A 24,612-nucleotide genomic window follows, 5' to 3' on the forward strand; every position below is an offset into this window, starting at 1 on the left:
TGGACAAGGGAAATAGAGGGCAAAGAAGAGGAATGTGCTGTCTCATTAAAATGAGAGCAGCTAGGAGCACACAGTAACGTGTGTATAACTTTTTGTGTGAGAGACTGACTTGATTTGTAAACTTTCACCTAGAGCACATAAAAAAAAAAAAAATGAGGACATACAGGTAGTCCCCAACTTAAGATGTATTCAAGTTACAACAAACCGCACTTAACGACTGTCCTGTTTTTGTATATCTTATTTTTAGTAATATGTACTTCATACCATGTTGCAGCAAGTAATCTGCTGTTATTCTTAGATGCGCATCACAGACGTTCAATTTTATGATTTACTGTTCAAAACACTGCTATATAGATTCAGTTTTCTAAACTGAATCAGGGGCTGCAGCTGCTTGAAAACAGACCCAAACGCTGATCACTTTGCTAAAGTCCAAAGTCAGGTTCCAGAAGCACTGAGATGTTACTGAAAAATATATGCAAAAAAAAAAAAAGGACCACACAGACAACTCTCACTAATTTTCTGACTAGAAACGCCATCCCCATTCCCAGGGATAATCCGGATGATCCAGAACCTTCCACAAGTGGAGTTACTACTGAAACTGACAAATTGCCAACATCCAACTCTTCATCGTCAGAGTAAAATTTTAGTTTGTGTATTTTTTTAAGTATGTAGTAAGATATATCTTCTAAGTTTATATGTAATGTTTCTAAGCCCCAAAGACAAATAAAGATCAGATTTATAAAGATATCCATAATAAAAGGCAATAATTATGAAAACTAAAAAAACGAGGTATTCCACTCACATCAGAACCGACTTACAACGGAGTTGTTTTAACGGAACCCCATTGTAAGTTGGGGACTCCCTGTAATAATACTTGCCTTATCTAACACTTTTTTTTTTTTTTTATCTAACACACACCTGAAAAGGTTATTATAAGGAAAAAAAAAATTACAGAATCAACACGAAACACTGTGACTTCTAAACTGCTGTGTAAATATGTGAACTCTTACTGTTTATCATGGCTGAGTGTTCATAAACGTTTCATAATTAGTGAGAATCAGGAAGTTTTCCCCTCACCCTGAACCTAAAAGCAGGGAAAGTGGGGAAGAAAAGTCTTTGATCAAAATGTTGAACAAGTTGGAATCCTGACTATTTATTATATACATAATAAAAACCAAAAAGACTTAGTTTTCAGTATTCACACTTAGCCCAAAGTCAGGGATGGAGGGGTGGATCTGGGGCTCTAGAAAAATTTTAAATGGTTCAGAAACTAAGGTTTGAGAAAATGCAACAGCTATTCTCTTTACTTATTTTTTAACCCCAACTTCACAAGAAAGGACTCAGACTGATGTCCAAGTATACATAATCTAAGAAGAATAAACTACTTCTGCAAAAAGAAAAGAAACCCAAAGGTTAAGACCAAGTAAAGGGACAGAATAAGAACAACGCAAACCATACTCGCTAACAGCTGGCTCAATTTAACAGGAAGCTTCATAACAGCCAGCACTCAAACAGGAAAAGCAGGAGAGCTGTAGAATTCACAACGTCCAAATCAGTTCGTGAGAAGGACAAGGGTTCTTGGTACTAAGATCAGACAAGAATTTCCACTGCTGTCCTGAGGCCCTGTGATATGATGAGCAATGTTCTGAACAACTTTATACACAGGTTCAGCGACAGACTTTATACGGTTGTTTCTCGTCTCAATAATTGATAAAGAGAAAAATCACAATTCAGCAACAGCAGTTTTGGGTAGGAACGATACTGCTGAAGAATGGAGAGACCGTATCTTCCAGAAAATTCTCCATGAACACTGTTTCCTCTCCACTGAGCGCTGGATCACAGCTAAAGCTTACAATGAGGCTCTCTAGTTCATGCCCAGGTGTGGCTGGATCAAGCTGCCAGATGACCACACCCCATGTGCGGTACAGGGACCGTTCTGCCAGGGTGTGCCTGTCAGACTTTTGTGAAAACTGAGACTGCAACAAGGACACATGCGCAAAGAAGAGGTGGCGCTGCTTCTCTCAGATGAAGCACATGACCGTTGAGGCCCCAGATCAGAACCCAGGTTCTCTGTGAAAACTCCCTCCATAAGGATGAACTATGGGGGCTCGAGGAAAATGGTTTTAGCCCATTTTCCAAGGCAGGTATAAACAAACATTCAAATCAGCCAAATAAAATAAAGAACCCCAGAAGTTCCCATATCCACTGCTCTAGTTTTGAGCAATGCTACCTCCTAGTATACTCAGACATATCCCAAGGTAGCTACATGAGGAAACGTGTTCATAAAACCAATATTTTTAAGACAGCTGTATGTCAGGAACTATCTACTAAAAGAAAAACTGTAGTTTTAGAGCAGTGAGTCTGTGGCAATACTTAACCAACAGGTTCAGCTGGGACAGCCATCGCCCTGTGTCTTAGGAGTAAAATCACTGCCTTTCAAAATGAAGTAATAGTTTCTACCCAACTCAGGGAGACGCACCATTTATGCAATGCTTGCTCTCTGGTTGGCACTGTGTTAATGGCTTTTGGCCAGAATACTCTTTCAGGGTTCTCTACGTCCTTGGAGTTTATCGTCTTGCAATAAACGTGGATGCCCCAGACTGGCAGGTGCCCCTGCGCTCTAACATTGCATCATCACGCAGGAAGAAGCCCCCTTCTGACTTCATCCCAGGGAGTGCGGAAACCACTGGTCCTTTGCAAAGGGCTGACACACAGCTGGCCCTCAAACCTCCTGACCGCCCCCCGTAGCCAGACCCTCAGAATGGCTCACATGAGGCCCCAGCTTGCTGAAATGGATTTAATAGCTTTTTCAAGACTGACCACAAGAGTCTCGCAATTTCTCCAAAATCCAAGGAGCATCATTCCCATTTCTGAAAGCCATGAAGCTTACCAAACACTTGAGAACTTCACCCTGCGATCCAAGAGGAGTGGCCGCGTGATCCGAGGGTCCAGCTCTGGGCCCCGGCTCCTCTACTCTCTATTCCTGGTTTGAGTGACATCCACAAAAGCACACGTTGTTGTCAAGAAAGACTTGAGCATGCGATCCCAAAGGAAAATGGAAATGGAGCCGAGTGTAATTAACCTCTAACGCAGGAATCAGTCCTCTTCTGTTTCAGCACATTGTGGCTTCGCAGGGTGCCAGATAGACACCTTCGCTATCTAGGTGCCCGAGCGAAGGAAGTGGGACAGGAAGGTATGCCGCTGAAAGTGCCTTCGCACCTCCTGTGAAGCATGAGAGTAAGGTCCTTGAACTCCAGGGCTCCCTAGAATAATCTTCTCAAAAACACCTGCATGCCTTAGTTATGAAAAGATTTCAAAATTAAATCATTTTACCCAACACAGTATCTTCCAAAATCGAGTCACTCTTAGGCAGACCTGCCTCCCATCCCATCAGCAGGTTCAGCTGAGATCGGAACAGAAGCCACGGGTCCTCATATGCCAGGGCAGGGTGGGTGGCGGCCTAAGGGAGCCCCTCTTTCACTGTTAAAGCTCCAGGAAGGGGATCTGACTCTAATTTTCTCTGATTTTTCACACCTGATGTAAAGCTCTGGAGAACAGGGCCCCTTCTGAGCAATCATAAGTTACGCCAGGGGAAGGGAGCCTCAGGGAGCAGCAGCTCCACCTCCAAGACCTTCTCCAAACTCTCCTGTTAGGGGCTGAACTCTGTCCCCCAAAAGTATGTGTTGGACTCCTACCTCTAGGCCTCTGGGTGTAATCCCATTTGGGAATAGGGTTTTGTTACGTGAAAGAGGCTATAACAGCATAGGGTGTATCTTAAGCCAATCACTTTTGAGATATAAAAGAGCAGATTAGGCACAGAAGACCATGGAGCCAGACCAGTCTACAAGCCCAGGAACCCCAAGGATGGCAGTTAGAGAAGCTGAGACAAGGACTTTCCCCCAGAGCTGAACGAGAGAGAGTCTTGCCCCAAATTCAGACTTCTAGCCTCCTGAACTGTGAGAAAATAAAGCCACCCATTTCTGTTACAGCAACACTAAGTAACTAAGACACCACCCAAGTGCTCCTAAACTAGGAAAGTGCATCTTGCAATTTCTATGATGGGCTCTGAACCCCGTAAGCCATGACCTCCCCTTAACTTGTTCTCTTACCACACAGCCAACAGGGAATCTTTCAGCCACAAATGCAGTCAGGGTAGCAGGGGGTCCTTACTTTGTTGGGTAGCAGAGCTGGCACAGAAGAAAAGACAGAGGGGCCAGACCAGCCCCAGATGATGCAGTCATTGTCAACTGTTCTTCACAACTCGGGTGGCTTGATTCGCCTCACCACCTCAAAAGCTACAGGTCCTCGCTTGGAGCTGCCTGCCCACACAGAGTGGGAGGGCTTGCTCCTGGGTGAAGCCACACACCCAGTGACCGCTGTGGCAAGTGTGCCTGTTACCAAAGAGGGCTGGGACTGCCTGGGTCAGAAGACAAAGAAGACATCACCAGACACTCTGGAAAGGTCGCCCAGCAGGGGCACACCTAAGCCACTTGGTCAGTTAGGGCCCAAAGGGCTCATCCAGAAAGAATCACTCCTCTCATGGAGCTGCTGCTTCCTCCTTCATTATGTTGTTGCTGCTGCTGTTGCTGCATTGATGGGAAGGTATGGGCGAGATGGAAAAACTCTTTGATAAGAGTTCCTCCCCAGTGTAACACTGTTCAGTTGCCATCAAGTCCGTTCCAACTAATGGCGACACCACGTGCATCAGAGTAGAACTGTACTCTGTAGGGTTTTCAATGGCTGATTTTTCAGAAGTACATTTGCCAGGTCTTTCTTGCAAGGCACCTCTGGATAGATTCCTAATAGTCAACCTTATGGTAAGCAGCTGAGCATGTTAACCATTTACAACCATCCAGGGACAATGTAAGATGAAAAAAACCAAACCCGATACCACTGAGGCAATTCTGACTCTTAACGACCCTACAGGACAGAGGAGAACTGCCCCAGAGGGTTTCTAAGGAACAGCTAGTGAATTCAAACTGCCAACCTTTTGGTTAGCAGCCAAGCTCGTAACCACTGCAACACCAGAGCTCTAATGTCAGATTAAAACCAAACCAAACCCATTACCATCAAGTTGATTCCAACTCCTAAGTGACCCTATAGGACAGAGTAGAGCTGTCCCATAGGGTTTCCCAGGAGCAGTCGGTAGATTCGAACTGCTGACCTTTTATGTAGCAGCTGTAGCTCTTAACCACTGCACTACCAGGGCTCCAGTGTAAGATTAGAGATAGAGAAAATGGCTAAAGAGAGATAATAATAATCCAGACAAGAAGTAGTCTTGTTTTATGGCTCTGACACTGGAAATGGAAAGGAAGAATCAGAATCTAGAAATATTCAGTATATACGTGTGTGTAAATATTCAGTTAGCAATTACATTTAATAACCAAAAGTCACTGAGCAATTATGATAGTTGGAAAACATAGCTGCCCTACTTAGAAGGTGAAATTGCACTAAGAATTCTGGGTAATGCCAGTACTGAGGAGCTATTCTGAATATCAGCCTTGATAGATGTTTAGGTGGTACGACCTAACACGAGGATGTTAATAAAAGATTAAGTAAAACATTGTTAATGACATCTTTTAATGCATCAAAGAATTCTGTACTATCAAGCTAAATAAAAGGAATCCCACTCAAGGGTTTTCAAAACAGGGAGATTCTTTACCCAGAAATCCCCATCCTTTTGAAAGAAATGAAACTGAGACTCAAATCTGAGGACACTGTTAGAGGTACCACAAGACACAGTGACAAAAAAAAAACTGTAGGTCAACTGTCCAAGTCACCCCCCTGGGTACTGAACCCAAATGTACCCTGACTCCCTCCTCATTTTAAAATGAAAATCCCTTTTAAAATGACCACAATTTTTTATTAGAAAATCCCTTGAAATCTGTTTTGTAGATATACAATTAAGATTACAAGCTCCTCTCAGAACTGAAGTCACTCCCGAAGCTCACCCTTCAGCCAAAGATTGCACTGGTCTATAAACAATACCAGAAAGATGTTTACCTGTGTTTTATAAACTGTGCAAAGGCATTTGACTATGTGGATCATAACAAACTATGGATAACATTTAGAAGAATGGGAATTCCAAAATACTTAATTGTGCTCATGAGGAACCTGTACACAGACCACGAGGCAGTTGTTCAAACAGAATAAGGGGGGTACTGCACGGTTTAAATCAAGAAAGGATGCGTCAGGGTTGCATCCTTTCACCATACTTATTCAATCTGTATGTTGAGCAAATAATCTGAGAAGCTGGACTATATGAAGAAGAATGCGACATCAGGATTCGGGGAAGACTCATTAACAACCTGCAATATGCAGATGGCACTGCCTTGCTTGCTGAAAGTGAAGAGAACTTGAAGCACTTACCGATGTAGATCAAAGACTACAGCCTTCAGTATGGATTATACCTCAACATAAAGAAAACAAAAATCCTCACAACTGGATCAATGAGCAACATCATGATAAAAGGAGAAAATATTATGGTTGTCAAGGATTTCATTTACTTGAATCCACAATCAACACCCAAGGAAATAGCAATCAAGAAACCAAACAACGCATTGCACTGGGCAAATCTGCTGCAAAAAAAAAAAAAAAAAAAACCTCTTTAAAGTGTTAAAAAAGAAAAGATGTCACTTTAAGGAATAAGGTACGCCTGACCCAAGCCATGGTGTTTTCAATCACCTCGTATGCATGCGAAAATGGACAATGAATAAGAAAGGCTGAAGAAGAATTGATGCCTTTGAGTTGTGGTGTTGGCGAACAATATTGAATACACCATGGACTGCCAAAAAGAACAAAAAAACCTGTCCTGGAAGAAGTACAACCAGAATGCTCCATAGAAGCAAGGATGATGAGACTTCTCTCACGTACTCTGGACATCTTATTAGGAGGGACCTGTCCCTGGAGAAGGACATCACACTTGGTAAAGTGGAGGGTCAGCGAAAAAGAGGAAGACCCTAAGCAAGATAGAATGACACAGTGGCTGCAACAATGGGCTCAAACACAGCGATTGTGAGGATAGCGCAGGACCAGGCAGTGTTTCATTCTGCTATACACAGGGTCACTATGAGTCAGAGTTCTGGACGGCACCTAACAACTTAAAACAAACCAAAACACACGCGACAGATGTGCTTCTTAATTTTATCATGTAAATGAGACCAAATAGGCAACTCATGCCCAAAAGCAAAGACAAGAAGGGAGGGACAGGAAAACTGGATGAATGGAAATGGGGAGCCCGGGGTGGAGAAGGGGAGAGTGTTGACACACCGCAGGGATTGTAACCAAAATCACAAAACAATTTGTGCATAAATTGTTGAATGAGAAAATAATTTGCTCTGTAAACTTTCACCTAAAGCACACACAAAAAAAACTACATGCTCGTAACAGGTGAAACAGTCCCTTATTTTATTGATTCTAAAAACACATTTTTCACTTTTTAGTATCTCTGAAATTGGGATGTGTCTTACAATCACAATGACGTGTTGTTTAAATGGTACCATTTTTCTTAGTGGTACATAGAGTAATGGTGCCTACTCTGTCCTACGGAAACCCTGGTGGCATAGTGGTTAAGTGCAATGACTGCTAACCAAAAGGTCGGCAGTTCGAATCCACCAGGCGCTCCTTGGAAACTCTATGGGGCAGCTCTACCCTGTCCTATCGGGTTGCTATGAGTCAGAATCAACTCCACGGCAGCGGGCATTTCCAGTGACAGCAGCTTATGAAATCGAATACGTTGAAATAGGTTTTAAAATATTTGCAGGTATGACTGTTTAAACACTGATCGTGAAGGATGTTTGGGTGAAACAAAGTATCGACATAAGGCATTTAACTGACTGTTGCCCACTCAACTCAACTCAACCAACACTTACCCAGCATCTACTGTACATTTGAGATGACGAAACAGGCCGTATTCTGATGGCGGCCACAACCTGGGAAAACTCTGGCTACTGATCCACAGTTAACACAGGACTGTGAAGGCTAGACTGACATCATTAATAAAGCATGATGAATTATTCACCATAAAAAGGAATGAGGTTCTGATCCATGCTACAACAACGGGTGAACCTTGAAAACATTATGTTGAGGCAATTAAGTCTGACACAAAAGGACAAGTATTTTTATGATTCCCCTTATATGAGGCACGTGGAAGAGACAAATTCACAGAGACACAGAATAGAATCTAGGTTACTGGGGACTGCAAGGAGGGGAAAACGGTTACGTTACAGTTTTAGGAGTTTCTGTTTGGGATGATGACAGCTTTCTGGGAGTAGGTCGTGGTGGTGGTCACACAACATGGTCAGTGCACTTAAGACCACCGAGCTGTACCAGAGTGTGAAGGGACAGCGCAAAGGCTCCGAGGAACAACAGAACCATCAGCCCAGTGTTGCTAGAGGCCAGGGCATGGATGACAGCTGGAGGCCAGGAACCTGAGAAGATAGCTGGGCCTATGGATGCTGTCTAAAGGAATCCTGACTTTACTGGGCGTGATGAAGGCTGTGAAGCACTTCATTAGGGGAATTACATGATCAAAACTTGTTTGCTTGTTTTGCTGGTCTCTCTGAGTATCTCGGAAAAGAAGATGGGGGGCTTCTTAGAGCCAAACAATCAGGCGGAGCCTGAGGAGATGGGATGGGCCTAGATGGGGAGAGCGAGTGCCCTGGGAATAATGAGAAGAGCAGGTGGAATCAGTCACCAGGGATTTTTACAGCAGCCCTGTGTCCATTCCCGCTAACAGCAATCCCACGTGCGTCAGAGTGCACCTGCGCTTCGCAGCATTTCAAGGGCTGATTTTTCTGAAGGAGATCGCCAGGACTTTCTTCCGAGGCACCTCTGGATGGCCCTGCAGTCTCTCAGTTAGCAGCTGAATGCATTAATCTGTGCGCCACCCAAGGACTCCCACCAAGAATTAAACCCGTTGCCATCACGTCGATTCTGACTCATAGCAATGCCGTAGGACAGAGCAGAAATGCCCCATCAGGTTCCCAAGAAGTGCCTGGCAGATGAGAACCTCTAGCCTTTCAGTTAGCAGTCGAACCCTTTAACCACGTGCCACCAGGGCTCCCCACCAGGAAATAGTGGTCACAGATCTCCCGTGAGGAATGAGAGAGGCGGGAGAGGACGGAGGTAGAGGCTTGTCTGACATTTCTAGCTGGGTGACTGAAAAAACAGAGGGTGACGATAGCACCTTCCACTCTGAAGCACAATGTCCACCCAACTCAAAAACCTTACCCTGGAGAGGCCAGAGTTCCTTACAGCGACCCTCCTGGGACTTCAGTATCCATCCCGCGGAAGGTCTCACAGAAATGGACACGCCAAGAAAAGAAAAAAAAATCTACCCCCAAAAGCACAGACCAGGAAGGACCTCAGAATCGAGACGCAAATACAGGCCAATTCCACCGCACAGTTTTAAAGAAAGCTGAAACAAGCACCTCTAATAGCCTGTGAGAGGCCAAGCAGGACCTTGAAACATTATCTCAACCACAACCCACAGCCTTTTATTGACTAAACTAAAAAACCAAAACTAAACCTGTTGCCATCAAGTCAACTCCAACTCATGATGACCCTATGTGTTACAGAGTAGAAGTGCTCCACAGGGTTTTCTTGTCAGTAATCTTTACAGAAGCAGGTTGCCAGGCCTTTCTTCCATGGTGCTTCTGGGTGAGCTCTAAACATCGACCTTCAGGTTACCGTTGTTGGTAGGTGCTGTCAAGTCAATTCTGACTCATGGCTACCGCACGTGACAGAGTAAAACTGCCCCAATGGGTTTCCTAGGTTGGCGTCTTTATGGGAGCAGGTCGCCAGGTGTTTCTTCTGTAGAGTCACTGGGTGGGTTTGAACTGCCAACCTTTTGGTTAGTAGCCGAGCACTTAACCACCACACCATGAGTGTAAACAGCTTGCACCACCCAAGGACCCCATCGTAATTAATGGATTAAACAGTACCAATAATTTACACAAAATTAATTCTCACACCTCGGGTTTGGTACCATTAAGTTGAAAAGTAAATCATTTGAGTTTAGCCTCCAGGCTGCTCTAGGTCAAAGGACACACATTCTGCTCTTTGGGATCAAGCTTATTATTTTAAATAAGATCATCTACTGCAAGGCTTGTCTTCCAAACCATTGCAGATCACAGTAAAATGCATCTGGAACGCATAAGGAAGTGCACCCAAGTGCCACTTCAAACAAATGTAGCTTCTAAGGGCAATCACTTAACCTTTCTAAGAGTGAGTAGCAGAAGTCAATAGCTGTGTAACACCAGGAGGATCTCAGGCAATGCTCTGGGTATGACAGTGGCCAAGCCTGGGAGCGGGGCACGTGGCAATGGGGCAGACAGAAGGCAGGAAAGATATGGACTAACGACGCCACAGGTAACTCAAACCCACCTTTCTGAGGATCCATTCTCTCTTTAAAGTTAATTTAGAAGCTTCTATTTTCCCTACACCTGAAAAGAACTTCATGTTTCTTAACTTCCTAAAAAACCATCAGCATCACATGCGGACTCCCTTGAGATCCTCTCTGCCAGGCATTCCTCTTTTGTAAGTATGTGATTTAATTAAGGCAAAAAGTGCCAAAGAGCTGGATCCTGGGAAGGTAGAAGGGAAGAACAAGCAACTCCCACTGTAAATGCCAGCGTAAGGTCTGGGCTGAAGAAACAACAAACACTCACCTTTGGGGAATTACAAACTGGGAGAGAAAAGCAGGCAGGAGTCGCTGCACACTGGGTTTTAAAAACAGAAGAAAGAAAATGATACACAGACGTTTACAGGCCCCACCCTGAAGTCCTAAGAGGATAATGGGTCTATTTCAACATAAAGACACACTTCCAGGGAACATTCTGGAAACAGTGACACATCAAAGCTCCCATGCAGAACCACCGATATGTAAAATCACAAAGCAAATCTGTTTCTTGTATGACAGCAACTCGCTTAAAACCTCCACATTCATTGCCAAGTAATATCTACAAGACCACACACAAAGCGAGTGAAACAGATACCAGGCGTGCCTTTTAAGAATGGCTGAGTACACTTCTGCCCAGGGTATTAGTATGTTAACTGATTTATGGGCATTCCCATTTGATAAAATATTTTTGAATATGCCCACCCAAAACAGTGTGTGTGTAATTTTAACTAATGTATAAATTATATCCAGGAACTATTTTCAAATCTCCACTCATCTGTTACTTTGTCATACTGTGGGATCTAGACTATTGCTGTGATGCTGGACAACACTATGCCAAGAGTATTTCAAATGCCAACAGTTTCACCTATGGTGAGCAGGTTTCAGTGGAGCTTCCTAAAACAGACTAGGAAGAAAGGTCTGGCAATCTACTTCCAAAAATGAACCAATGAAGCCCCTATGGATCACAAGAGAATACTGTCCAATATAGTGCTGAAAGATGAGCCCCTAGGTTGGGAGGCTCTCAAAATACAGTGGCTGCAATGATGGACAAACCAATGACTGTGGGGATGGTGCAGGGTTAGGCAATGCTTTATTCTGTTGTACATGTGGCTGCCATGAGTCAAAGCCGACCTGACAATAACTAACAATAACAACTGTTCAAATAAATTATGCAATTACAAATGTGCACAGAAATTTAAATGCACAAGATAAACACAAAAATTCTGAAATGTCCTATGTACGTCCTAATAGATCCACCTTACGCATCCATCTGAATTCAAAGACCACTGCTCTAGGGCACAGAAGGCCAACCTGGAAACTTAAGAAAAAATAAGACAGACTGTGGACAACGAATACAAATGGCCCCAGCAAGAACAGGACCACTGATGATAGTACCTATTCTGTCTTCCCACCCTGCTATCTCAAATGCTCCACCTCTTCCCAACTAAGGCAGATTAACCATGTCTTTCATAAGATTTTCAAGGCATGGCTGGTGGATTCGAACTGCCGACCTTTAGATTAGCAGCTGAGCTCTTAACCACATCGCCAACAGTGCTCCTAGCTCTTACTTGTGTTTCTGCAACAAAGACAGTAACAAATATCCCTTCAGCAGTAGTTAACAAAACAATGTCCTTTGTAGAAAATGTTTAAACAGGTAAGGACTCAATGTTGCAACCTCTTCATGCCCACTCACTGCAGGACAGTACAATGCAAGATGACTGGCCAAGATAAAACCAAGAAACCAAACCCAGTGCTGTTGAGTCGATTCCGACTCATAGCGACCGTATAGGACAGAGTAGAACTGCCCCATAGTTTCCAAGGAGCGCATGGCGGATTCGAACTGCTGACCTTTTGGTTAGCAGCCGTAGCACTTAACCACTATGCCACCAAAAAGCAAGGCTCCAACCATAACCACACCTTTTAGTGTGGGTACTCTCAGACACAGATGAGTAGCCAAGAAATTCCGGTTATATAATCTGGAAGAATAAAGGCTAATGACAACAAGCCAAGTCAGATCATTTCAGATGGCTTTCTTGACCAAAGCTTTGGTCTTCATAGATGAGAGTAAAAGGTTTCATCTTCCAGAACAAAACTCCTCTCTGGCCAGCTTCCAATTCAGAAAGCCACTCCTGACAGAAGACACTCTCTCTCAGGAGTTCACACACCCATAGCCTCCCAGCAGTCTCTGACCCTACCATCCGTATCCCTTCCCTGGGATTCTCTTTTTCTCCCCAGGTTTTCCTCTCACCCCTAACCACAGGGTCTCTCCACAGCCTTCTACTAGACTCCCCACATATCATACTTGTTGGGTAGAGAATTTAACTTTGTCCCAAGAATTTCATCTTTGCCCTCATTCCTGAAAGATAATCTCTAAAACCTTGGAATTTGCTCAGTGATTGAAGTGTCTTTGACGAGCCCTCAGACCACAACTGAAGGTTTACACCAATAAAGAGCCTCTTGGGAGGGGGCTGGCCCAAAAGAAGGACCCACCAAGTGACATCATCAGCCTGACCTCAGGGGAGGAGGCTGATTCAATCCATCCCTATCCACGTTAGGAACCTTCCCAGACTTCACCATGTCTCTTTGTCTCCTTTTTGCCATAATAAAACTATAACCATAACGCTTTCCTGAGTTCTGTGAGTCGTTCTAGCATTTTAGAATCCAAGAGGGTAGTGGGAGCCAAGAGAGCAGAGGCGAGAGGGGTTTGAAGACCCCTAAGCCTATGGCTAGTATTCTGAGTTGGTAGAGACACCCTCCAACTTTATAGCCGGCAGGTCAGAAGGAGGGAGGCCTTGGGAACATAGGAGGAATGGAATATCTACTGGAAGAGTCAGTTTTATTCAGAGATTTACTCAGGAACCCAGGAAGCACCGGGGAGTTGGGGCAAATCGATTATGGAATAAAATTTCTAATCTGTTTCACTTTCTTAAATACATACCCATCTTCCCAAAAAAGGAAACCCTGGTGGCATAATGGTTAAGCACTATGGCTGCTAACCAAAAAGGATGGCAGTTCAAATCCACCAGGCGCTCCTTGGAAACTCTATGAGGCAGTTCTACTCTGTCCTATAGGGTCGCTATGAGTCGAAATCGACCCACAGCAATGGGTTTTCCAAAAAAAAAACAAAAAAGAGGCACACGAAGTAGTTAGAAGTTCATTCTCTTTTAACAGAGGATGTTTTATTGGAAAACTTCACAAATTTTCTTCCAAAATTTTCTTTTTTTAATTTGCAAACTGCCATTAGACTTGTTGTTCTCTTAATGCTTACATACCCATTAAGCCCAGCTCCCGCCACTGGCCTGTCAGTGTGTGGTACTGTGGTGGCTTATGAGTTGCTGTGATGCTGGAAGCATGCTAGGCATTTCTCAAGCTGAAAGAATTCAAGCTTGGAGCTGCAATACTGAAGGACTGCACGGGCAAAATGCTGAACGATGCAGGAAGCATCAAAAGAAGATGGAAGGAATACACAGAGTCCCTGTACCAAAAAGAACTGGTCGACATTCAACCATTTCAGGAGGGAGCAGATGATCAAGAACCGATGGTACGGATGGAAGAAATCCAAGCGCCACCTAAAATTTTCTCCACCACTTTTATCCTCTGAATCCCCGCAGTTATCAGTTATTCGAATACTTGTCTTAATCCATCCCCTCTGGTAGGGTCACAAGGTCCATGAGAGAAGGGACTGCAACATATTACTTTTGGTCACTGTGTAATTCATAAATATTATCCAAAGGAAGGAATAAAATTTATTCCCCCCACAGAATGTTTACAACAAAATAGCCACTAAGGGCTCTTGACTAAGTGTGCCAACCCCAAGTCCACCAGAGTTGAGCCTTGAAAGAAGGTCTACATGAGGCGTTCCTGGGAGTCACAGGGCATGAAGGGGGTCTCTGAGGAGAAAGGCGTGGCCTCTACAATGTTATCTTAGCCAGACATTTCCAACAGCTGCATCCCTCCAAGCTCACATCTCTTGGCAGCTGTGTATGATTTAAGGTGATGTGTATAGGTGTCAAGATGACAAAAGGTGGACTGTGATAGTTAAGGTTGTATGTCAACCTGCCGGGCCATGGTTCTCAGTAGTTTGGCAGTTACGTAATGATGTAGCTAGCCATCCTCCATGATGTGATCGGATGTGAACAGTCAATCAGTTGTAAAGGGAGTTTCCTTGGAAGTGTGACCTGCATCCAACATATACATACGGACATTCTGGCAAAACTCATTTATTTGCTGTGGATCCCGTATCTGACTCTGGCCTCCGGTTCTTGGGAGGTGAGCCAACAGCCCACCGCCTAACCTACAGATCTTGGAATTCCTCAGCTTCCGCAGCCCCACCGGCCAACAGCCTGTATTCTGGTCTGCCAATCTTGGGTTCCTCAGCCCCTGCAACCACGTGAATCAGGAGAAGCCTCCAGCCTGACACCTGACCACAGATTAGGAATTGCCGGGCTCCACAGCTGCATGAGCCATTTCCTTAAGATAAATCTCTCTTTATATATTTATATATACACTGCACTGGTTTTGCTTCTCTAGAGAACCCAGCCTAAGACAGTAACGAACATCATCAAAAACAGCTGTGGCCCTCTTTGACTTCAACATGGAAAACTGCATCAAAGATAAATTTGCAGCCCACTGGCAGATGGGTGGTGGATACACTCGAGGTGCACAGGCTGAGAGACAAACCCAGGTGTCCTGCATGGAAGGAGAGAATTTCACTGAACCACCAATGCCGCCCTTTGTCTTTAAATGGGGTTCATTTCTTCGGGACAGAAGGCAATAATGTAAGTCAAGTGTCTGATACCTGGGTACTGAATAAATATTATTTCCCTGGAAGGAGGCTGCTGCAGCAGTCAGAGGCTCACGCTACAGTGTTACTTGTACTCCTTTTCGACATCTGAGTATTTGTGTGTCTGGGGGATCTATTTAATTTTAGAGAGACCCCATCTAATCGGTTGTTCTTTTAGCTCGAGTGAGATCAGAAGGCCAGGAATAAATCGTACCCCGTGTTTATGCGTGGGAGCACTCAGAACCACCAAGGGGTGATCTGTAGGAACCGAATCTGGAATGGGGACCAGCTCTGGACCTCAGTTCAAAGAAATCACAACTCGTATCTCCAAGTTTCCTCGAACCTTCCATATGAAATTAAATCATCTTGGCACAAATACTCTTTTAAGGCTTCAAGAATATAATTCCTTCATTTTTTTAAACTTGCTAAAACTTAAACAGTGCAAAATTATTATCTCTTGACATCTGAAAAAAAAAAAAGCTACATTTGCAGATTGGCACACAAGCACACAGAAAGCTCAGCTTCTGGTTCTTGAGTGTTCTGCTCTTTATTCTTAACCTGGTTCCTACCCTTCAATATCCCCTGCCCACAAGCCACGGAGGTCTGGGTACATAAGCTTCCTGTGGCGACAATTCTGCTCTAGCCTTGATCTGCAATCACCACCCTCTCCCACCTCTGAGCCAAGACTTCAGGCACACAATAGGGTGGGGGCAGGGGGTGTCCCCAGCAAGTCTTCAACTCAGATGCAGCTGGGCTATGTGTTCAGCCTGAAAGCCCAGCAATGGGAGGAGGGTCAGAATGATTGTTCAATACCCTCCCACACCCTCCAGATGACTAAGGCACCACACTGGGAAAGTACTTCCTCCCAGCTAGTTAGAACTGACAAGTCAACATTTAAACCAAACAAATTCTCAGGAGCCCAGAGAGTCACTCACAGTCTTCCAAGGCCCTCAGTGTGCCCCTTTCTGGAAAATTTTACCTCCAGAGGAAAACAGGCTGAAATTTTTGGCTTAGGAGTCCTTCCTCATTCTGCCTTTTCATGGGGCAGAGGGATCTCGAATTTTCAAGGGCCCAACCACAGAACAAGCAATTTTGGGTGAGCAATTGATATTCACTTTTGGGTGCGGCAATAACTGGTTAACTTGAAGCAAATCACTTTCTCCGAGGCTTCTAATTCTTCCTTAATAAAATGCAGTATCTAGTAACTGCTTTAAAAACGTTGGGAGTCACTGAAAAGGAGTATCTTACTTACCTCGTGCTGCTATAACAGAAATACCACAAGTGGATGGCTTTAACAAAGACAAATTTATTCTCTCATAGTATAGGAGGCTAAAAGCCTGCGTTCAGGGTGCCAGCTCCAAGGGAAGGCTTATTTGTTGGTTCTGGGGGAAGGTACTTGTTAGCAATCTTCCCCTCGTCTAGGAGCTTCTTAGCGCAGGAACCCCAGGTCCAAAGGACATGCTCCACTCCTGGCTCTTCTTTCTTAGTGGGAGGAGGTCCCTCTCCTGTTGGCTCCATTCTGTCTTTTATATCTCAAAAGAGATTGACCCAAGATACAACCTAGTCTTGTAGATTGTGTCCTACCTCATTAACAAAACGGACAGTTCACTCCCAAACAGGAGCATAACCACAGGCATGGTTGCAACACACAGGATAATCACATCAGATCACAAAATGGAAGACAAGCACACAATACTGGGAATCATGGCCTAGCCATGGGGGAAATAATTCAATTCATGACAAGGGAGAAAGGCTGGGTGTGGTATGCAGAATAAGGAAAAAATAGTATGTGCATAGTAAATGTGGGGATCTGTTTTTCCAGCAGGAGTCCCTGAGTGATACAGGTAACATGCTCAGCTGCTAACAGAGAGGTTGGAGGTTCGAGTAAACCCAGAGCCACCTCTGAAGAAAGGCCTGGTGATCTACTTCGGAAAAATCAGCCACTGGAAGCCCTATGAAGCACAATTCTACTCTGACACACACAAGGTCAACATGAGTCAAAACTGACTCTGCGGCAACTGGTTTATTTTTTCAGCAGTGATTTTCCATTCAAAATAGCATCCGTGAGGGGGATTAATCAAGTGTATTCATTAAACAGAGCTGGATGATCAAAATAACACCAGCCTTCTGGTTCTGCTGATGCTTCACTCGCTCACACACAGGGAAGTGGGGACTGTGTGTGGCCCGAACTAATGGTGGCACCAGGATGTCAGTTCTTGAACCACCTGCTTTGTTCTGTTCCTGTCACTTCATCCCCACAGGCACAGGAACAGCCCGCCATCTGTGCTGTACCACCCAGCTCAGCTCATTTTCTCACAAAGGTAACTAAGATCCTGATGTCGTTTTTCATCTAAAAAAAAGAAAACCCTTCAGTGACTGCTTTCAGATCTGAATCTCAAGTCAACTCAACCCAATTCAATTTCAATGTGTGTTGAGCACCTGCTCTGTGAAAAGCATGGATGGAGACTCCATCAGCGATACTTAGATGAGGAAGGCATATGACTCCTAAAAGGGCCTTCAGAATTGTTCATTTTGGGGCGAGGAGGGAGAAGTAAGACAACGGTCCAAAAAGTATAAGAAAAGACTTAAAAGCTAGGTGTCAAACAAGAAACTTGGAGAGCCATGGAAGGGCAGGGTGCGATTTAATGAACGTCTTTATACCAAAAGCACAATGATGCCTGGGACACCAATGTTCACTGCAGCATCATTCACAACAGGCAAAAGGCAGAGATATCCCAGGGGCCTACTGACAGAGAAATGGTGACCAAAATGTGGTACACACATACTTTGGAGTATTATTCTGCCATAAAGAGAAATCAAGCTCTGATACATGCTACAACATGGGTGAATCTTCAAAATATTATGTTGAGTGAAGTCAGTCGGACACAAAAGGACAAATGTGGCATGATCCTATTTACATGAAATATCTAGAACAGGCAAATGCATAGAGACCAAAGGTTATTAGTGGTTGCCAGGGGTGGGTGGGAGGGGGAAAGGCAGATTTATTGCTTAAGGTGCACTGAGTTTCTGTTAAGGGTGAGGAAAACATTTAGAAATAGACAGTGGTGACGGTCATACAACATGCTAAATGCAAGTAATGTCACTGAATCGTACGTGTAAAAATGGCTGGCATGACAATTTTTAAAAGTGCATTGATGCACTGAATACTCTTCTCAAATCATTATTTGCTTTTAACAGAACAAAGGTAAAAAAAAAAAAAAGCATCTCTTGAGAATATATACAATAGGCTAAAATGGCAGTTTAACTTGACCAGAATTTTTTTTATGACGACTAAAGGAAAAAAAAATTTCATGATCATTTTGGTGTTTTATTTAACCAAGCTATGCACATCAGAATACTGCTAAAATCCTTGGGAAAGGAAACATTTACAAGTTGGAGGGGTTAATACTGTGCATTTGGACACAATTTCACTATAAAAAGCATGATCTACTGGGAACGGACAAGGGCGATGGTGGAACACTGTGATGAACATAAATAAGCTAATGCCATTGATGGTCCATGTGAAGTACAAGTGAAGAATGCTGAAATGGCAAACGCTGTGCTCCATATACGTATCTACCACAATAAACAAACAATCACCATAGGGAGGAAATACTCATTCTTAAAAAACAGTCAAGGGTTTTATATAAATAAGAGCTCTAAAAAGTGTTCTGGTCATTTCCATTAGCAAAACGCTTTTAATATATTTTAGCCAAACAAGAACAGGTAATCTCAAATTTTAGGATATTTAATTTTGGAATGGATGGTTTTCATCCTTTGAAAGTTACAGAGGATTTCCCCTAAAAGACCTCCCTATCAAGAGCCACCATTTTAGGACAGGGAAAATGACAAAATATGGCATCAAAAACCACCGCGCCTGTGCATAAATCAACCCCACGATAAAGAGACAACACCTAGGTGTTGAAACGCACATCTCTTCTATTTCAAATGCACGGTGTGAGAAGAAACAAAATGTGTCTTCTTGTCAGAGAGAGGTCCAGGTCCTATCAGTTCTAATCTGAGGCTGGACTGGGTTCTTGATGAACTCTTCTCAAGGGCACATCCTTGACAGCCCCTCTCCTACAGTCACGGGCTCTGACTATTAGGGCAATTATAGGGAACACTGTAGAAACGTATGCCTGCTTTCTCACACTGGGCTATGTGTTAAATGAATGGCCCCTGAACTAAGGGAATTAAATAATAAAAAGAACCATCTCATATCATAAAAACTGTTGCTGCTGTTGTTAGATACCACGGAGGCTGAAATATGGTGGTGCAGTGGGGTTAAGAATCTTCTAGCAACTTCTTGGAAATCCTATGGGCCAGTTCTACTCTATCCTATAGGGTTGCTATGAGTCGGAATCAACTCCACGGCATCATGTTTTAGTAATCTTTACAGAAGTAGACATCCAGGTGTCCCACCCGCAGAGCTACTGGGTGGGTTTAGACCACCAACCTTTCAGTTAGCAGCTGAGTGCTTACCCCCAGGAGGGAATAATAAGATCTACTATTGACAGGGTGCTTAATAATTTGAAAAGCATTTCTATACACATTAGCTCCTGTATCATCACAGTCTCTTGCAAGGAGGGGTGGGATATGCGTATTTCTCTTACTTCATCTCTGTAAGTTACTGGTCTATTGCCCAGTGGATGGGGAGGGGCTTGGCCACCACGGATACCCCAGGTCTACTTCCTTCAAAATGTGCTTGTGCTCATTCACTCCTCTACACTGTCTCCCGATACTCTGGAGAAATTTGTACGTATTCTGTACATGTATTTGTACATGTTCTATAGAAATGCAGGAAATGTTTATAAGTGCTCTAAGAAATATACATTCTATGGTCAAGAAATCAAAAGACGTATTGCATTGGGCAAATCTGCTGCAAAAGACCTCTTTAAAGTGTTAAAAAGCAAAGATGTCACTTTGAGGACTAAGGTGTGCCTAACCCAAGCCATGATATTTTCAATTGCCTCATATGTGTGCAAAGCTAGACAATGAATAAGAAAGACTAAAGAGGAAATGATGCCTTTGAATTGTGGTGTTGGTGAAGAATATTGAACACACCATGGACGGCCGAAGAAAGAATAAGTCTGTCTTGGAAGTACAGCCAGAATGCTCCTTAGAAGCAAGGATGGCAAGACTTTGTCTCATGTACTTTGGACATGTTATCAGGAGGGACCAGTCCCTGGAGAAGGACATCATACTTGGTAAAGCAGAGGGTCAGCAAAAAAGAGTGAGACCCTCAATGATATGGACTGACACAACGGCTGCAACAATGGGCTGAAACACAGCAACAATTGTGGAGATGGTAGTGGACCAGGCAGTGTTTCACTTTGTTGTACACAGGGTCACTATGAGTCAGAACTGACTCAACCGCACCTGACAACAACAGTAACAGCAACAAAAAAATGGTCAAATTTGGAAACTCTAAACCAGATCTCCTTTTTGGAGATTTAACCTAGTGTTTCTGAACATTTTTAACCACGGAATCTTATTTTGTGGAATATCTATTAACAATCTGTAGAAAAGTTGGTGTTTCATGAGTTACAGCTATGGGAACTCACCTCAAGGAAATGTGTTCATTTATATAACTACATGTGTTTAGTCTACTTGCAGAATAGAGAGACAAGCTAATCAGGTGTTTACTTAATTGGAATTCCAAATTTCAGTATCCTCACCTGCACTACCCTTATAGGTAATCTCCTCTTTCCAATTTTCTATTTTCTTTCTTCCAAATCTTTCTACCACCTGTTCGTCGGTTTGGCATACTGTGGTGGTTTTCATGTTGCTGTGATGCTGGAAGCTATGCCTCCAGTATTTCAAATACCAGCAGAGTCACCCACAGTGGACAGGTTTCAGTGAAGCTTCCAGACTAAGACAAACTAGGAAGAAAGGCCTGGTGATCTACTTCCAAAAATCAGCCAGTGAAAACCATATGGCTGACAACAGAATACTGCTGTAGATACAGAGGAGAAAGACGAGCCTCCTAGGGCAGAAGGTATTACAAAATAGCCATAATAATAGACAAAAACATATACCAACAATCATGAAGACGGTGCAGAACTGGGCCTGTTAAACATACAGCCAGCTGGGCCATTTCGCTGTTATAAGGTCACCATGAGTTGAAGCCCACTCAGTGTTAACTAACAGCAACTAAATAAAACCACCACACAGAAAATGAGGAAGATAATACTAACGTGACATCATCCTTGGCCCTGACCTGCCCACTTCTTCTCACTGGGCATGGATCAGACCCATTTGACGAGGGAGGGCTCGGTGTGTGTCTACATGTGTATGTAATATCTAGAATACATACCTTAGAAAAAATAATAAATTATAATGGTATATTAACGCCCCCCCAGCCCTTTTTTTTTTTACAAGGTGGGATAAATAAGTCAGAGAAATAAACAATAAACAAATGCATCACCCTGCTCTAAATAAATACATCGGAGGAGGGAGATATACAGTGAGCAGGAACACAGACTTCAAAGGTGACTTTATGCAACAGTCCTGAGATCTGGAGTCTGATAACCCTCATTAGCACTTTCCTCCTACTAATTACAAACAAAAACATCAACGACCACAAACTAAAATTTCTGATCATGTGGTTTGGTTTGTTTTTCTTTTCTGTTTTTATTTTTCTAACACAATGCATCCAAAAACACTTTAAGACTTAGCACCGAATTGCTCAAAAATAATTTGTAAAATAGTATGTATATTCAATTCTTAAAAAGACTTTAGTATGTTCTTCTGGGATTCAATTAACAGTTAATCTTCCCCACGCCTTTCAGGATGAAGGAGAAGACATCCCTGGTGTTCAAGCAGTAAAGGTGGACCTGTAGCGACACCACCTCCCCCACCCCCCATGACATTTCTGAGAAGGCAATTATTGCTGACATTCTCCTAGTCCTGGGTGGAGGAAACGCTAAACTCGTCAACATTAGTTCTTGTCGGGGCTTGTGCTGTTTGTTTGTTACGTATGTTCTGCTTATAATAGGAGTTTGTCAGCTTCTTTTTGTTTGAATATGACACAATGCGAAAAGCCCCTAAGGGTTAATTATTAATCTCAGAACAAAATCTGAAACAGATAATGAATAGGTCTTGAGCGCTTATGAAAGACACTCAAAAACATCAGTCAAAATAAGGATCGATGAGAGTTCTATTATGGGGGGCTTTAGTCTCAAGACCAACTGCATTCCCAAAAAACAAAACCAGAAACCAAACCCACTGCCATTCAGTCGATTCTGACTCAATGAGACCCTATAGGACAAAGTAAAACTGCCCCAAAGGCTTTGCAAGGAGCAGCTGATGAATTCAAACTGTCAACCTTTTGGTTAGCAGCCCTAGCTCTTAACCACTTCACCACCAGGGCTCCAGCTACATTCCGTTAGCCACTAAGTGGCGGGGAGGAAGAGATCACTGCTCAGAGCAGGGACTTTAGGGCCAGGCAGGCTCAGGTGGGAACTGTGCTTCTGCTACTTAACACCTGGGCGGTGCAAATGGTTAAACATGGGACTTCGAACCAAAGGTTGGAGGTCAGAACCCACTCCAAGGCACACAGGCCTGCCATCTGCTTCCAAGAGGCCACAGCCTTGAAAACCCTATGCAACAGTTCTGCTCTGCACATGTGGGGTCACGATGAGTCGGAGCTGACTCTGCAACTAACAACACCTAAATGACTGTGGCGGGAAGTCACTTCCCATCACTGGGCCTCGGTTCACTCACTGGTGAAATGGGAATAACGAGGGTACTGACATTTAACAGGGCTGTCAGAAAGATTAAATAGCACGATCCACTGGAAACCACGCAGTAAACTGCCTGAGCCACAGAAGTCATCAATGAATGATGCCCTGGGGGGAAAAAATGTGGGATCTTTAATTACACCTAGATTTTTTTTTTAGATGTTTATTAGTCATCATAATCTCCATGCTCCTGTGCCAGTTAGAAGTTTTCAAAAAATAAACATGTATGCAATAATGAAGAGATGCTCTGTGAAGTTATTTTCTCCAAGATACTGAAGTTTTTGACTGTTCAAAAAAAAAAAAAAAAACCTGTTTCCGTCATCAATTCCGACTCATAGCAACCCTAAAGGACAGAGTAGAACTGCCCCATAGGGTTTCCAAGGAGCAGCTGGTGGATTTGAACTACCGACCTTTTGGTTAGCAGCTGAGCTCTTAACCACTGTACCACCAGGGCTCTGACTTTTTTTGACTGCAGTTATTGTTAATCAACAATGGTCTTTAGTCTTGCTTATCATGTAACCCATGGGCACAGTATGTAATGACAGTCTTGAGGGACATACAGTATCTCACTTCAAAGACAAATTATAAGAGTGAGAAGAGAAAAGACCATTTAAAATAATATGCAAATGATCTATTTTAAGTTTTTGCAAGCTTTATAAAAATGATCGTTACCCAAAATTAAAAGTCACAAAAAGGTCACCTTTTAAATATTAGTAACCAGTGCTGACTAAAGCTGACAGGAGACAAAAATCTAAATGCCCCATAAAGAAAACCGTCAACGGCCACACATTAGTGACTGCCCGCAACTCCTCAGAAAGGCATAAAGCATCAGACATCCGGTGACACGGAAATACTCAGATACCGACACACCAATTCTCTAGGAGTTAGATTTAAAAGGTCACACTTTTGAGTGATAAAAACCAAATTCCCAGTATCTCATGGAAAGACATTCCAGCAGCAAAGAGAGTCTGCTGTGAAACTGATGCTGAAAAGCCAGCACCAAAAATCTGACTCATAGCCAAAGCCCCCGTTACGCATGGGGTGGCAGTTAGGCTCGACCTGATCAGGACTTTCAGGGCAGAGTTCATCTAGAGAGTGAGGTTATCTGATCACGTGTCGGCAACCACGAACAACGGCTACTGTGTATAAGACACACTGCACATTCAACACTGACCACCGGGACAGGAAGGGACACTGCATCAACTCCGTGACACAGATAAAATGTTCACGTCAGTTGCCCTAGAGAGACCCAGACTATGAGCCCAGGCCTGGAAACCAGTAGCCTTTTCTACAGGGGCCAGTTCGTAACAGCCAGATTGCTACAGTAGAATGTAAAACTATAAAATAAAAAGCCTGGGTTCAATTTCTCATTCATCTCTAAACCTGTTGCTGTCGAGTCGATTCTGACTTATAGCGACCCTATAGGACAGGTGACGCAGCAGGTAAGAGCTCAGCTGCTAACTAGAAGGTAGGCGATTCAAATCCACCAGCCATTCCTTAGAAACCCTATGGGGCAGTTCTACTCTGCCCTATAGGGTCATTATGAATCGGAATCAACTTGACAGCAACGAGTTTGCTTTTCTGGACTTCATAGGACAGAGAAGAGCTGCCCCGTAGGGTTTCCAAGGCTGTAAATCTTTACAGAAGCAGGCTGTCACATCTTTCTCCCACAGAGCCACTGGTGG

The 24,612-nt window shown here is 43.5% G+C and overlaps 1 protein-coding gene across 19 annotated transcripts in view; it reads right to left on the minus strand.

Annotated features, from left to right (window-relative positions):
* Positions 1 to 24,612, minus strand: part of TIAM1 (TIAM Rac1 associated GEF 1) — a 424,375-nt gene that overhangs the window by 163,224 nt on the left and 236,539 nt on the right. Inside the window, exon 2 of one of the 19 annotated variants that reach the window (XM_064273158.1) lies at positions 2,891 to 3,222. The exons of the other annotated variants lie outside the window; for them this stretch is intronic. The gene's annotated coding sequence lies outside the window, so the exon portion shown is untranslated. The remainder of the gene's footprint in view (positions 1 to 2,890; positions 3,223 to 24,612) is intronic. 19 annotated transcript variants of the gene reach the window in all.

The sequence above is a fragment of the Loxodonta africana genome, chromosome 20 (genome assembly GCF_030014295.1).
Source record: "Loxodonta africana isolate mLoxAfr1 chromosome 20, mLoxAfr1.hap2, whole genome shotgun sequence".
In the NCBI taxonomy this organism is placed as follows: Eukaryota; Metazoa; Chordata; class Mammalia; order Proboscidea; family Elephantidae; genus Loxodonta; species Loxodonta africana.